Here is a 14,834-nt window from a genome sequence, read left to right on the forward strand (position 1 = left end):
GCTCTCCCAATGAAAAATGAAAAGGGGGGGGGAGATAGCTGCCGCGATTCATCTCTATGGCGCCAGCTGCCAGACAGGAGGACCTCTGGGATCGGAGTTAAGTGGACGAGATGGGAAGGCAACCAGGAGAGAGGCTTCCTGTTGCTGCCCCACAATGATATAAAAAAAATAAAGCGCCACCCAGGGATTGTGCATTCTCAACCACTGTTCCAGCTGCCTGATTGGCCGAGTACACTTCCCCTGGGTGCGAATGCCCAATCTGGATCATTCATCTATTCCTGACCTTTTTCCATCTTGTGTCACGAATTTCTGCTACTTTCATGACTAGTTCTGTGTTAAATGAAGATGGAGAACAATGAATCCAATTCACTTATTGTTTATTAAAACATTTGTTACACTTTGCAAGTTGACTGTTAAATAAAGAGATCATTCTTCACACCTTCGTGTAGCATTTTTCACACCTTCATAGAAATGAAGGGCTCACCGTGCCTCTAGTCATGTCGGACTCTGGCTACAGTAGTGAGAAATCAAATCCCTGCATATTTTTTTGGGTAATTGTTCCCACAAAGCCAGTCTCCTGTTCCTCCCAGTGTGCACTCCTCCACAAAAAGAAAGTAAATTTCGAGGGGATTGTGTCCTCCGACGTATTCCTCATCTATGACATGTAATGTCCACAGCTGTGCTGCTTCGGAAAGTTTTCGGCAGAGGGCATCCTGTGTCGATGGCGTCGAGCCGATGTCCCTCAAGGGCCTCTGTCGAGGGTCGACTTCACCAGATGTTATATATAGGACGCACGACGCCCATAGCCTCAGTTCTGTTTTTTCCGCAAACGTGTTTGCTTCAGAATCTCGGTGCGCTCAATTCTTCTCTTCGAAAACAATGTCTTAGTCTTCCTCTACTACCACGAGGTCGGGTTTTTAAAAATGTCGGGACTGGGGTTCGAAAATGTCCATCACGGACCCGCACGACATCTGCCTCTGGTGCCTCGGCCACTGACGACTGCGATGACTGTGATGACTGCCAGTCCCTCACGTCTAAGGCCTTGCAAGAGCGTAAGGGGAAATTGAAGGTAGGTAGGATGTCTTGGCCCCGTAAATCGAAGTCCGCTGGGCTTTCGACCGATGACTCGAGGGGTGACTCCGTGTTGGCGAAAATCCAGGGGTTCTCGGTCTAGGAGTTATTCCCGCCATTCCTCTGCCTCGTCGAGGCATTCTAGGAAGCGCCGTCACCGGTCGCCTTCCCCGTCCTCGTCAGAGGACTCCGCCGGAAGGTTGACTTGTCCAACCAAGTCTTTGTCGCCGGCCGAATGGGATTCATTCCGCCAGCAGATGTTAGCTATTTTTCAGTCGCAAGGCACAGTTTAGTCCGCACCTTCGAAAGAAGTCGGCAAGGAACGGGCTCGGTCTAACACTCGCACGACAGCAGTCGCGCAATCATCGAGAGCCGTAGAGGTCTCGATCGGACAAGGACGATCGCCATAGCCGTGCCAGGTCCAGGTCCAGGTCCCGGTCCTCGACGCCATCGAGACCACCGTAACCTGTGAATCCTTCGAAGAAGGCGTCAATGCCATCGGCACTGTGTCCGGTGAGGTACTCTCTCGGGGCTCCGAGAAGAAGTCATGGACACCGTCGGCACCTCGGCCGAAGTCGACGCCGATGCCCTCAACGCAGTTTGTGGAGGATTTGCAGGAGGTGCCCCTGAGGGTTGTGGAACCTCTGAGAAAGTCTATCAGTAAGTCTGTGAGGCCCGTTTTTGAGCCCTATACTGTTCCTCCTCCTAGATTGGATTTTTTCCAACCTTTGCAAGAAATTTCGAAGGTTGATGAACTGTCTGATCAGGAGATGGATTTGCCTGTACATCCTGAAGTCCCTAATGACCTTTTGTCTGGGCACAGTCAGATGGAGGAACTCCGTCAATCATTACATGATACCAGTGGCCTCGACACCTCTCCGGAGGTGGAGTTTAGCCGGCCTGAGCCGGGGGTGCATGCGGAAACCTTCATATCGTCGTCTCATGTCGAGGGTGACTGAGTACTTGGGGTGGTCTGCCCCTCCTGTGGCGTTTGATCAGGATGATTTGATGGATATCCTGGATCAGGGTCCGTCCACTGACCCGGTATTGCCGTTTCATATGGCTTTGCAAAAAAGGGTAGCAGCGGCTTGGACTGCGCCAGAGAGTCTGCCGGCTGTTAACAAGTCGTTTCCGAAAAAATACCGCCCATCCAGTAGTGACCCCTGCTACTTATCGGCGCACCCTACTCCGGAGAGTTTGGTGGTGCAGGCGGCTACGGCCAGCTCGAATCAGGCTGCGTACCCTACCATCCCTCCCTATAGGGACGACAATCGCTTCGATGGTTGGGCGAGAAAGGTATTTTCTGCTGGGAGTATGGCGTTCAAGTCAGCCAACTCCACTTGTGCCATGGCAAAGTTTACACACACACTCTGTGGAACTGTGCGTCTTTTGTGGCTGAGCATATTCCTGAGGGGGAGGAAAGGGATGGCTTTCTGGCCCTCGTGCAAGACTGCAAGGATGCTATGTGCGAATCCCCTCAGTCGGGTTTGGACACGGCAGATAGTGTCAGCCGGTCCATGGCTGTGAGCACCGTGTGTCATGATGCCTACCCCTTGGGAACCAGACCAGGTCCAGCAACCCCGGAAGCAGGCATCAAGTTATTTTGAGCAAGCCCAAAAACCCCTGCTAGGGGCTGTTTGGGTGCGGTCCTGGCGCCGATGGCGCCATGCTCATATGGAGAGTCAGTCCTGGCGACATAGGCGCCAGGCTCATAGAGTAGAACTTACCTGATGCAGACCATGCTGCAAGCTTACCTGATGCAGACCATGCTGCAGAGCTCCAAGCCAAATGAGGCTTGGAAGGGACTATTTTACCTAGGGACTATTTTTTACTCTGGTGGGGCTGGGGAGGAATACTTACCTGGGACTACTTTGAAGGCTATTTAAACCACGCCCGAAGAGCAGCACACGCTTCGCGTTAATCTGCATCCAGCAGCGTAACGCTCACTGTGTCTGCAAGCCTGCATCCAGTCTTCTGCCATGCCCGCCTCGAGTCTGCAGCTCCTAGAAATAGGGAGGAACAGAAGGAGAAGAGGTTAGAATAAGAGCAAAACCTTCGATCCTTACCTGAATTCCGGATCCACCGCGCCTTCGAGCTGGAAGAAAGCATTTTACGCACGCCGCCTCGCCTGCTGCAGCGCCGTGCTGAACTCACCGGCCTTCGCAGCATCCTCACGATCCACCGCATCCTTCTGCACGTTCCCGCCGCACTCTGGCACCTAAGGGGAACACAAGAACAGCAAAGGTGAGCCAAGGGAATAAACAGAGGCAATAGTAACTACCCCCATAGACTTACCTGATTACCGCCGGGGGTACTATTCCTCTCCATTGCATCCTCGCCGTACCCCGGCCCCTAAGAGGAACAAAAGGACAACAAGGTGAGACGAAGGGACAAACAAGGGGAACTCTTCTCGCCACAATAGACTTACCTAATTTTACCGCCGGAGACATTATTCGCCGAACTTCATATTTTCTCTCCACACCTGAATAAGGGAGCAAGCCACAGGTTACATTCTGGCCTTATTTTATTGAACTGTGTAGGATAAGCCAAATCCTCAGCTACCACGAGGAACTCTTCGCTGGGGTCAAGCTGCAAACTGCAAGGAATCGGACAAGAGTGAAAGTCAGACATGTGAACTCTTACGAACTACATACTTTTCGGAGTCAATATCGCTCTGGAACTCACCAATTCCTTCGAGCCAGTGAAGCAACTGGTTATCAACGCGCCCCTGCGCCCCTGCGCTCAATGCAGGATGGAGAGCTCATCTTTTCAAACCATCAGGTGAGACTATAAGAGGGGACATCCAAGATGATCTGTGGAGAGAACAGCGGGGGTGGGGGATTTACGCTCAACCCCACGGGTGGTTAATTCCCTTTCTCCATTTACAGAAGAATATTCCTACGGGCCAAGCAAACGAAGCTAGGTGGGCCAGTCCAGTCCGTCATCTCGGCCCTACGCGTCACATTGGTGGAGACCGCAGCTGTCCAGTTCAGATCGACGCCCCTGTGGGAGCCAGGTGAGCGTAACACCGTGATACGCAGATTTGCGTGGTTGCAGGAGTCAGGGTTTGCCCCGGATGTGCAATCCCGGCTTCTGAACATGGCCTTTGATAGCCTTCATTTGTTTGGCAGCAAGGCTGACAAGAGCCTTGAGAGGTTGCAGACCTCCAAAGCTGCAGCAAAGTCTTTGAGCGCTGCAGTACGACAACCTCCGCCTTTTCATCCTAGGGGACAGCAATGGAGGGGAGGTTCCTTTCAGTACTACTCCTAGTTTGGTAGATCGAGAGGGGCTGCCAGTCAAAGGGGTCAGCGAAAAAGTACCCATGGTGGTCGGGGAAATCATGGTGCCAAAGCCGCTCGGGCAGTTGCCTCTTTGCCATCAGGCACTGCCACAGCCGCTGCATCTCAGTCATGAGGCCAGGTCCCATGGTTCGCCGGTTGGGGGCAGGCTAGCACAGCATCTAGGAGAATGGCATGCCATTACTTCAGATGCGTGGGTTCTGGATACCATAGCCCACGACTACTGCCTTCCCTTCCTTCAGCGGCCTCATGACAATCCACCGGAGAAGCTCTTTTTGAAGCGTCCGGATCCGCTCCTTGCGCAGGAAATCCTATCTCTGCTGAAGAAAGGCGCCATAGAACTGGTGCCTGTGGCGGAGTGTCATGATTCTGCTCGCCTTCCTCCCAGCACCTTTACATGCGCCTATTCCTTTATTTCCTTGTTTTACCGCTGCAGTTTTGGACTAATCTAATTACATGTTCCATTCCGGATTTTTGATTAAACCAGCAGATGCATTCTGGGACATGTAGGCTGTCCAAAAGGCAGAGGGCTGGAGGAGGCATATTAAATACATGTGTTTGCAGCAAGCTACTAAGAGCTGCAGAGGGCCTGATTGCATTCACCTGTTCCAAGCTACTGCAGGCTCGGCTGCAGAGAGCTGGAGAGCACTTGATTAGAATCCACTGCTGCAGGCTACTGAAGCCAGGGCTGGACTCAATTGAACACAGCTGCCAGAGTCTGCAATCTGCTCCACCCTGCTGGCCTGCTGGCTGGGAGGGCCTTTATAAGCTCACTCTGAACAGAAGCAGTTGTCAGTCAACAGCTTTCTCTGGGAGTTCGTGCTGGTGCTCCTGTTACCAGTTTTTGACCTTTCCTGGATTTCCTCTTTTGGCTGTTTGATTCCTGTTGTTGTTGCTGTTGATGCTTGCAACTCCCTCTCCATTCTGCTGCAGCCTTTTGCCCTGTTCCTTTGGGCTTCCACCTGATGGCTCTGCCGCACTCCGCTGCCTTCCGCCCTGCTCCTCTGGGCTCCCGCCTGACGGCTCTGCCGCACTCCGCTGCCTTCCGCCCTGCTCCTCTGGGCTCCTGCCTGAGGGCTCTGCCGCACTCCTCTGATTTCCGCCCTGCTCCTCTAGGCTCCCACCCGATGGCTCTGCCGTACTCCGCTGCCTTCCGCCCTGCTCCTCTGGGCTCCCACCTGACGGCTCTGCCGTACTCCGCTGCCTTCCGCCCTGCTCCTCTGGGCTCCCACCTGACGGCTCTGCCGTACTTCGCTGCCTTTCGCCCTGCTCCTCTGGGCTCGCACCTGGCGGCTCTGCCGTACTCCGCTGCCTTACGCCCTACTCCTCTGGGCTCGCACCTGACGGCTCTACCGCACTCCACTACTTTCTGCCATTCTCATCTGGGCTTCCTTGCCTGGCAGCCTTACCACACTCCTCTGCCTTCTGCTCTGTTCCTCTGGGCTCTTTGCCTTGCTTCCTGCTTTTTACAACTTCTGATATCCTATCTTGTCCTGTACCTGGTTATTTCTTCCAACACTGCTTTCTACTTGTATACATCTTTGTCCACTGTAGTGTCTCCCCTTGAATCCATTTTACAGTGTGACCCTGGGTTGGTCTCCGTTCAGATCAGATAAGGGAAGACTTCTGTTGCCTTCAAGTAGTGCGTTGAAGTCGTACCTGCCTCAGTATTTGGTCTTTCGGTTTTACCCTTGCACTGAGTACAACAGTTTCTTCGGCACGCCCAAGTCATGACGTTGCCGTATGTCTGTTGTTAAGAGTAATCTGCTGGTACCTATCCCAAGGGCTTTCCTTAATCCCTGGAGACCCCTTATCATATTCCAGTACACCCTTATTTCTGATCAATCCATGTTGCCCAGTATACTTGCTTGTCTTTGCTTTTTCTCTGTCTCTTTGTTTACAGCCTGCTCCTGCAGTTCCTTTGAATTCCTGTTTCAACTAACAGCTTGGTATGTACCTTTAATCTGTTATTTGCTAGCATTGTCTCCGGAATCTCCCTTATATCTACTTACATACAGGGAGAGACAGCTTCTGCCCTGTGCTCTCCACCTAGACTTCTGAGACGGAGAGGAACAAGGGATGGTATTCCCCTTATTTTTTTATTCCCAAGAAATACGGAGGGTTGAGACCCATCATGGACTTGCGTTGGTTGAATACACTTCGGAAGGACAAGTTCAAGATGTTTACTCTTTCTCAGGTCCTCCAGGCCCTTTAACTTCAGGATTGGTTGGTGTCTTTCGACCTCAAGGACGCATACTTTCATGTGCCGATTCATCCCACGCACTGGAAGTATCTGAGGTTTGTGGTTGGCGACTGGCACTTTCAGTTTCGGGTCCTGCAATTCGGTTTGACCTCCGCCCCGAGGGTCTTCACCAAGCTCATGGTGGTGGCGGCAGCGTACCTCAGGCGAGGGGGGGAATCACGTCTACCCCTACCTGGACGACTGGCTGATCCGGGCACGCTCTCCCAAGCAAGTGGTGGATCATCTCGGTCTCACCTGCTGCACCCTCCACAGGCTCGGCTTCCCCCTGAATTTCAAGAAGTCGCATTTGGCACCTTCCCAACAGCTCCAGTACATCTGCGATGTGCTAGACACATCCCCGGGAAAGTGTTCGCCTCCCCAGGTCAGGGCTCATCACATTGTGCAGATGGTGGAGAAGTTTCAAAGTGCCCAGTGTCTCCCGGCTTTAGATTTCCTCGGGTTGCTGGGCCTCATGGCATCCTGCATCTTTCTGGTGCCGGAGGCCAGACTGTGGATGAGATCTCTGCAATGGGCACTCAAACTGCAGTGGTCCCAGTTCTCAGGCAAGATGTCGGATCCCGTTCAGATTCCGATCTCGTCGCACAGGATCTTCGGTGGTGGGCCGATGAAAGGAACCTGATGAAGGGGGAGCCGTTTTGGCAACCATGACCGGAGGTGACGATTGTGACGGATGCTTCCCTCACAGGATGGGGGGCTCATGCCAATGAGCTGACCGTCAGCCGTCATTCGTTTCCGTCGGAGTCCAGACTCCATATCAACCTGTTAGAGCTGGGAGCCATCAGGCTTGCCCTGAAGGCTTTTCTGCCGACTGTACGGGGGGAAAGTGCTCTGATCATGACGGACAACACAGTGGACTTACATTACCTCAACAAAAAAGGGGGGCTGGGTCACTCCCGTTGTGCAGGGAGGCGATGCAGCTCTGGTTCTGGGCCATCAAACAAGTTCTTTCGATCTCGGCAGTTCATCTGGTCGGAGACGAAAACACGGCGGCGGACGCTCTGAGCAGGCAGAGCGCAGTCTCTCACGAGTGGGAGTTGGCTCAGGAAGTCCTTCTGGGGATCTTCACCCTTTGGGGAACCCCGCAAGTGGATCTCTTCGCCACCAGTGTCAAACGGAAGTGCGAGAGATTCTGCTCAAGGGAAATTCCTCTGAGAGGAGCCTTAGGAGACGCGTTCATGGTGGATTGGTCATTCCCGCTGCTGTACGCGTTTCCGCCAGTCCACGTCATTCCTCAAGTGTTATGCGGAGGTTCGGGACCCACATCATCCTTGTGGCTCGGATTGGACCAGGAGAGCGTGGTACCCGGACCTTCTAGAATTGTCCATCTGCCCTCCAGGACGTCTTCCTTACCGAGAGGATCTGCTCTCGAGGGAGGCGGGGGTCAGGTTCTCCATCCAGAGGTCAGGGCTCTCAACCTTCACGCTTGGTATCTGAAAGGTTGAGATACAAGGATTGGGACCTCCCGGATGATGTGATGGAGGTGTTGCTTTCGGCCAGACGGCCAGCAACAAAGTCCCTGTACCGTTGCCGTTGGCGTAATTTCTGCGACTGGTGCAGGAGACAGGATGTTGATCCTTTCCAATGTTCCATTCCTATGGTTTTGTCTTTTCTGCTTTCTTTAGCCCACAAGGGCCTTCAAGTGGGTACCATTAAGGGTTACCTGGCGGTGCTGTCCATATTTAAGCGCTCGTCTGAGTGTTCTTACTTTAAGATACCTTTTGATTTTGCAGTTTATAAAAGGGCTGAGTAATGTGTTTCCGCTGTCCCCTTTACAGGTGCCGGTTTGGGATTTGAATTTGGTTTTGAAGCTTCTGATGGGTGCTCCGTTTGAGCCCTTGCACTCTAGCCCTTTGAGACTGTTGTCTTTCAAGACAGTGTTTTTAGTTGCGGTTACTTCCGCTTGAAGAGTGAGCGAGTTGCAGGCACTTTTGGCCAAGCCACGCTTTACTGTTTTCCATAAGGACAGGGTTTTTCTCCGGTGCAGCCTTTGTTTCTGCCAAAGGTTGTGTCTGATTTTCATTTAAGCCAGAAGGTAGTTCTTCTGGTGTTTTATCCTCTGCATCCTGGCAAGGATGAGGAGAGGCTCCATAGGTTGGATCCTAGGAGAGCTCTGAGCTTTTATATTTCACGGATGTCCCGGGTCAGAGTGGACGATCAGCTCTTTATTGGTTATGCTGGACACGGGTTGGGCCAGGCTGTTACCAAACAGACCTTGTCCAGGTGGATTATCCTTACTTTTACTGAGTGTTACTGTTTGGCGGGTAAGGACCCTCTGGTAGGATTACATGCTCACTCTACTAGGGGCGTGGCTAGCTCCACTTCCCTTCAGCTGGGTGTTCCTATTCGGAAAATATTTGTGAAGCTGCCACATGGGCTTCTTTACATACTTTTGTCAAGCATTACGCCCTGGATTCAATCCATGGGCAGTATTTGGCCTTTGGTAAGGCAGTTCTTTATTCCGCCATTTGATTGGGTATGCTACATTTCTAACCTCTTTTCCCACCTCCATAGTCTGGCACTGCTTTGGGAGTCTGTCATAGATGTGGAATACATCGTATGACACAAGGACACAATCCCCTCGAATAACAAGTTACTTACCATATCTGGTAACGTTCTTTCGATGGGATGTTCCTCCGACGTATTCCACATCGCCCTCCCATCCTGCCCCTCTGGAGAATTTCCTATGCGATTGCAGCTTACGTTTCTGCAAGGCTATCTGCAGTCATACTGGCAGGAGATTGGTGCCACACGTTCTGGGAAAAAGCTACAACTGAGGCTACGGGCGTCGTGCGTCTTATATGTAACATCTGGTGACGTCGACTCTCATGTTAGGAGAGGAAAAATAGGCCAACACAGAGAGAGAGAATGGTTGCAGAAAGGGGCAAGCAGGAGTGAGAGGGGTTGCAGGAAACTAAGTTACCGGAAGGGAAAGTGAAGTGGGGAGGGGAGGGAAAGCGAGAGCAGAAACAAGAGAAATGGAGATGTTAGACAGATGCGAGGGGGGAGAGTGAGACAGAGGATAGTGTGGCATGGCAGAGTAAGGAGTCTGCAGGGACATTCTTTCACAAAAATGTTATGGGTAGCGGAAGTGACATCACACAACCCTTGATCTCTGTTGACATCACAGGAAGTGGCCGTTAAGCCAGCGGTGCGGTCTGCACTCCCAAACACCACTGCGTGGTGTGTATATTCAATGTGATTCGGTCAAAAAAAGTAACAAACTTCCTTTTACTTGTTGCAAAGTGCGACTGTTTAATCTTAGTTTAATATTTAACAACTGTACATCCTAGTGAAAGCTGATGTGCAGGGTGAGCTCAAAAAATGGCCAATGCATTTCGGAACTAAATTCCTTCGTCAGGGCCAGCTCATTCTCAAATTAATTGGATCCGAATGTCAAAAAAATAAACAAACAAATCTATTATGTAATACACAACATATAAACAACAGTAGTTGGTTGAAAATACAACATTCATAAAGTGAATTCGCATAAATCATGAAAGGACAAGTAAATGAAGCCATCAGCATGTACATAATCATAATTGAAATTTTTCAATATGCCGGGTATAGGTGCACCATGTCCAAAAAAAGGTATAAATACCCAAATTTGATGACACAAGCCGTAATTAATCATAAGGATATCAACACATACCAGTGGTAAGAAAATAAAGAGTACATACGTGCGAAACCGTGACATATGCAAGGTTGTTAGCAAATCGTAGGATCACAGCAATTTGGGGGCGCCAATATAGATAGCAAAGAAAGTAAAAAAGAAAAAGGTAGAGAAAATGACAAAAGGGAAAGTGATTAGCTATTCCTTTCTCTGTAGAGTAATGTAATCTTGTAAATTAAGCTGCACTGACCTTGCCGTGAATACAGCATAAGCTTAAATCTTGACAAACTCGTCAGGATAATGGTTCCTGGGAGGCGTTCCTAACCGCGTGCAGACTCTGTCTGAAAGAGACGTGCAACCAGTGAATAATTTGCTTAAAGCATATTCCTTTCTCGGAGCTCAAGAGTCTACAAGAGCAGTTAGGTTGGGTCTAAATGCGAGAGACACCTTACCTGACAACGGCAAGAAAGTGAATCAACTGAGGACGCCACAGGGGCGCGCTCCTCGTATGCTTGGTTCTTTTACTGTGTTTACCTGAGGTTGCCAAGGCAACGTAAGGAGCCGTGATTCTCCAGCGGCCATGATTGAAAGGCTACTGGTGTGCATTATAACTGTAAAGTCTCACGCATTGTTGTGCATAATGTTAATTCTAAAGTGATTCCAGACTAGCACACACAATTCACCTTAATCTTATCAAGCCAAACGTGGAATAGGTAAAAAAATATAAAAAAATATAAAATAAAAAATATGAAACCAGAAAAAAAGACGCGTAACTGCAATGAGTCCGATAGCCACAGGGGGGACCGGTAAAGGACAGACTAGGTTAGGAATGGATTGTCTCGCGCTCCAACTCATCGCTAACCTTAGTCAAAGGTGAAAGAGAGTAGGAGCAGACCTAGAACAGCAGAGATTCCGGGTAATGTAACCAAAAATACCCTTAAATCAAGATCACTTGGAAAAGAGGAAAGGAAATAGGATAGACACTAGACAGAAACAACTGGAAATGTGCTGGGGATAACAGGAAGTGATGTCATTTGAACCCACCCCGAAGTGACATCTCGGGAAGCGATGGAACACTGCCTTTCACCCCTTGACAAAACGGGAAGTGGTATCACTTGGCATTGTTCCGAAGTACATCACAGAAAATATGGTTACAATATCACTAATGTGAAATACATTTCATACAAGAGTGGATCACCATATTTATCGTTATCAGTGTGTATAGACCCATATTGCCAAATTACTGTGAATGCAAGCAGATGTCCAAGGCCAAATGATAATGATGTCTTATTATATAGCACTATAGAACAAATATACATACAATATCACCCAACCTGTGTTGGCACTCATTTATCAACCTCAGAAGGATGAAAGGCTGAGTTGGCCTTGCCAGGCTTCGAACCTGCAACTTGCATGTCACACACACATCGCAGCAGCGATCGCTCAACCCACTGAGCTATCTTACCTGCTATAGCTAACTCAACAGCTATAGTAAAATGAGCAATTACATGTCTGAATGTTCTCAAAGTCAGAAAGCAAATTACACTTTGTATTGAATACCATTAAACTGGTAACTGAGATTTAGCAGCAAGCCACTTCATCTGCAGGTCTGTTGCAAAGTTGGCCACATGTCAAACCTGTGTGGATCTACTTTTCAGGCTTCAGAGGTTGCCAAAATACATACCATTGCTAGGGTTCATAACTGTGTATTAAAGAATTTAGAGTAGCGCAGGCAAAGCAGTGCACTCGCACAGCATCCCGTACTCTGGGCACTGTAATGAAGGCATGGTATCAAACAGTAAGACAGACGCAAGTGATCACAGTTCAAGGGTGTTTATTGAACTTCAATTGGATTTGAAAAACACCTACCTAATCATAAGATTGGGGCAAAAAATAACGCATCAAATAATAACGAATCAAATAACGCAGTCCTAGTGGTGTCTTGTCAAAATAAAAGGGCCGATACTAGTAAACTTGTTGCCAATCCTTACCTGTAAATACAAATAGTGTGGAAACAATGTTATGCAAAGGAAGTGTTCAAGAAATTATATGTCAGGATATTCAAGCCGCTGGCTTCTCTTCCCCCACATTTTCAGCACGGGACAAGGCGGCACACTTAAGCTTAGCACAGTCTCTGGCTTCTCTAGCACAAGGGTGCAGTTCAAATCTACAACATCATGGCCTTCTGTGCCAAAGTCTCTTTACCATTCAAAGTCTCTTTCAGAGGACCTGATGCAACACGACAAACATCAAAGTTCCTTTTTTATGATTTCATATGTACAAATTCTCAGGTTATTTTCTATTCACCGTGGGTCCCGCTCTGCCGGGCTCAGATCCACCTTAAGACAAAACTTTCAATTGATCTCCCTCTGCCGGGCTTGGACCAACTTTATCTGCTTTGCCACAAACTTTCTTTACTGTCAACATCGAAGACTTTCGACTGTGCGCAGGATTTAGCTTGATCTGTTGCAGCATCACTTCGAATCACATTTCTCTACAACTTTTTCACTTTTAAGCTGGATACCTTACAGAGACCTTCGATTGAGTACACACGTGGTGCTGGACCACTCTGTCAAAGGTATCGTGACTTGGTTTCAAAGTTCAATCACTCATCAGCAGTTCAACTTTACTTGCATCTTTTATCACACGTATTTGATCCAGCGCTCACCATACTTGTTGCAGCTTGCAACCTTGGCTTCATCACAGACCGGTCTTGTATCAGTCTCCCCAACTCACCGGCTGTTTCGGTTTCACTGACGCTGCTTTGTTCTTGGAACCAAGGACAGTACCACAGCGACTGGTGATTCTCTCCGCCTTCATTATGTGCGCAGTTGGGGCCCCGGGCACCTCCGACACACAATGCAGGATTCTTCAGCCTGTTTTCCTGCTCTTACGCTTTCCAATCTCAAGGGTTCATGAAAGCAACGGTTCTTTGTCGAAAAGGTCCAGGGAACTTCCCTCTTGCGATCCCCTTCTGTTTTGCCGTCTTTCTTCTCTCGTTAAGCGGCCATCTTGGAACTGCTGTTTCCTCATGTGTTTTGTCTCACTTAGAGTGTGCTCTCATGCTCCGCCTTTTATCCGTGTGGGGAACCTTAATGGAAGTCAGGTGTGTGTGATGGTCAGTAATTGCCTGACCTTACCTGACCATTGTATTGGGACACGTCAGGTATACGGTTTGGGTGTTAGTTTTTCTCTCATAGCGGGCCCTCAGTGAGAAAGTGTTTGTGTTGTAATGGGGGCAAGGGTGTAGAGTTCCTAAATATCCTACTTGGTAGGATGGGGTAAAGGTGTTCTAGGGAAGGGGATACAATGTCTCAACATGCAGTGTCCCTCTCTCTGAAGACCCCTCACCCAGGTGATCCTCCCGCACTGGTCCACCCTCAGGAACTGCATCCAAAAACGATGGATGTGTCCTGGCCACATGGATGAAAGATCTCTGGGGACTAGTGGGTGAGACAGCTTCTTGTTTCTCACAGCACTCGTTACCTCATACATGCAAACAAACATCGCGAACAGCATGCCAGGGAGATAGGAAAGATAGACACATTACAACAAAGCGTTAATTGTGGTAAAAAGAAAATGAGGGCAATTTATGTGCTATGGTCAAACATTTCTACACTGTACACAAGCTTTCAGGCACAAGGATTTTGTCAAGTGACAAAGGACACCGAGATGGAATGTCTTGTGATGATCGTAACAGAGAAAACGTCGTCAGTCACTCTTTGAGACTCTGAGCGGTGGGGTGTGTTCCTAGGACCTCCTGTCTGTCTTTCTCGTTTACATCCCAAATCCTATATTTTGAAATGGAAAACGCCTCCCAAAAGATGAAGCAGTAGTTTGGCATAATTTACAGAATGTAGACCTAAATACATAATCAGTGTTTGGTCATGTTCAGTAAGGAGAAAATGCTACAAAAGAGTGGGATGCACCCCTGTTGATCAGATTTGTGTGGTCCTGATGATGGCTGGTCTATGTAATTCGGGCAGACCATGAAGACGAAACATGAGTCGACGATATAGTAATATTGTACTCAAGTTCACTGTTTGACAGCATTTTCAAATTGTAAAGCCTAAATTGCGTCAAAACTGCGTGTGATGTAGACCATTGTGAAAGGAATGGTGCAATGTTTTTCTTTTTTATTGTATTTTTGCACTTGAGATGGATGTATTGACCCTTTATTGTCATTTTAATGGAATATTGTATGAATGTATGTTTTAGGAATGTTTGACATGGGGTGATTGGTTGATAAAAGGTTGACCGGGTATTGCATTTTGCATTTCAGTATTTGTATTACTAGCTGAAATTTTTCTATTTGAGAATTATACAATGTATAGATGAACAAAAAAATGTATGAGTCTTATTTAATAAATCAATTATGAATTACAATAGAAAAATTGCCTCTTTATGAAATTGGTTGTGTATTGAAATGGGTGTTTAAAGTGAAGCCTCTATTTTTGTGTTTTTCTAAACGGAGACAATGCCCGAAAAAACACGCTGTAACTACAACTTGCGAAAAGCAAAATACATAGTCCGAAATTGATGCTTATTCTAAATGCTTTTGGGGAGTTTTTGTCTGCATTGTGAATTTGAG

General features: G+C 48.6%; 1 protein-coding gene across 3 annotated transcripts in view; it reads left to right on the forward strand.

The window, feature by feature from the left end:
* Nucleotides 1-14,834, forward strand: part of FARP2 (FERM, ARH/RhoGEF and pleckstrin domain protein 2) — a 4,051,843-nt gene that overhangs the window by 663,333 nt on the left and 3,373,676 nt on the right. The gene's annotated exons all lie outside the window — the stretch shown is intronic.

The sequence above is a fragment of the Ambystoma mexicanum genome, chromosome 10 (genome assembly GCF_040938575.1).
Source record: "Ambystoma mexicanum isolate Mex_15411 chromosome 10, UKY_AmexF1_1, whole genome shotgun sequence".
Classification (NCBI taxonomy): domain Eukaryota; kingdom Metazoa; phylum Chordata; class Amphibia; order Caudata; family Ambystomatidae; genus Ambystoma; species Ambystoma mexicanum.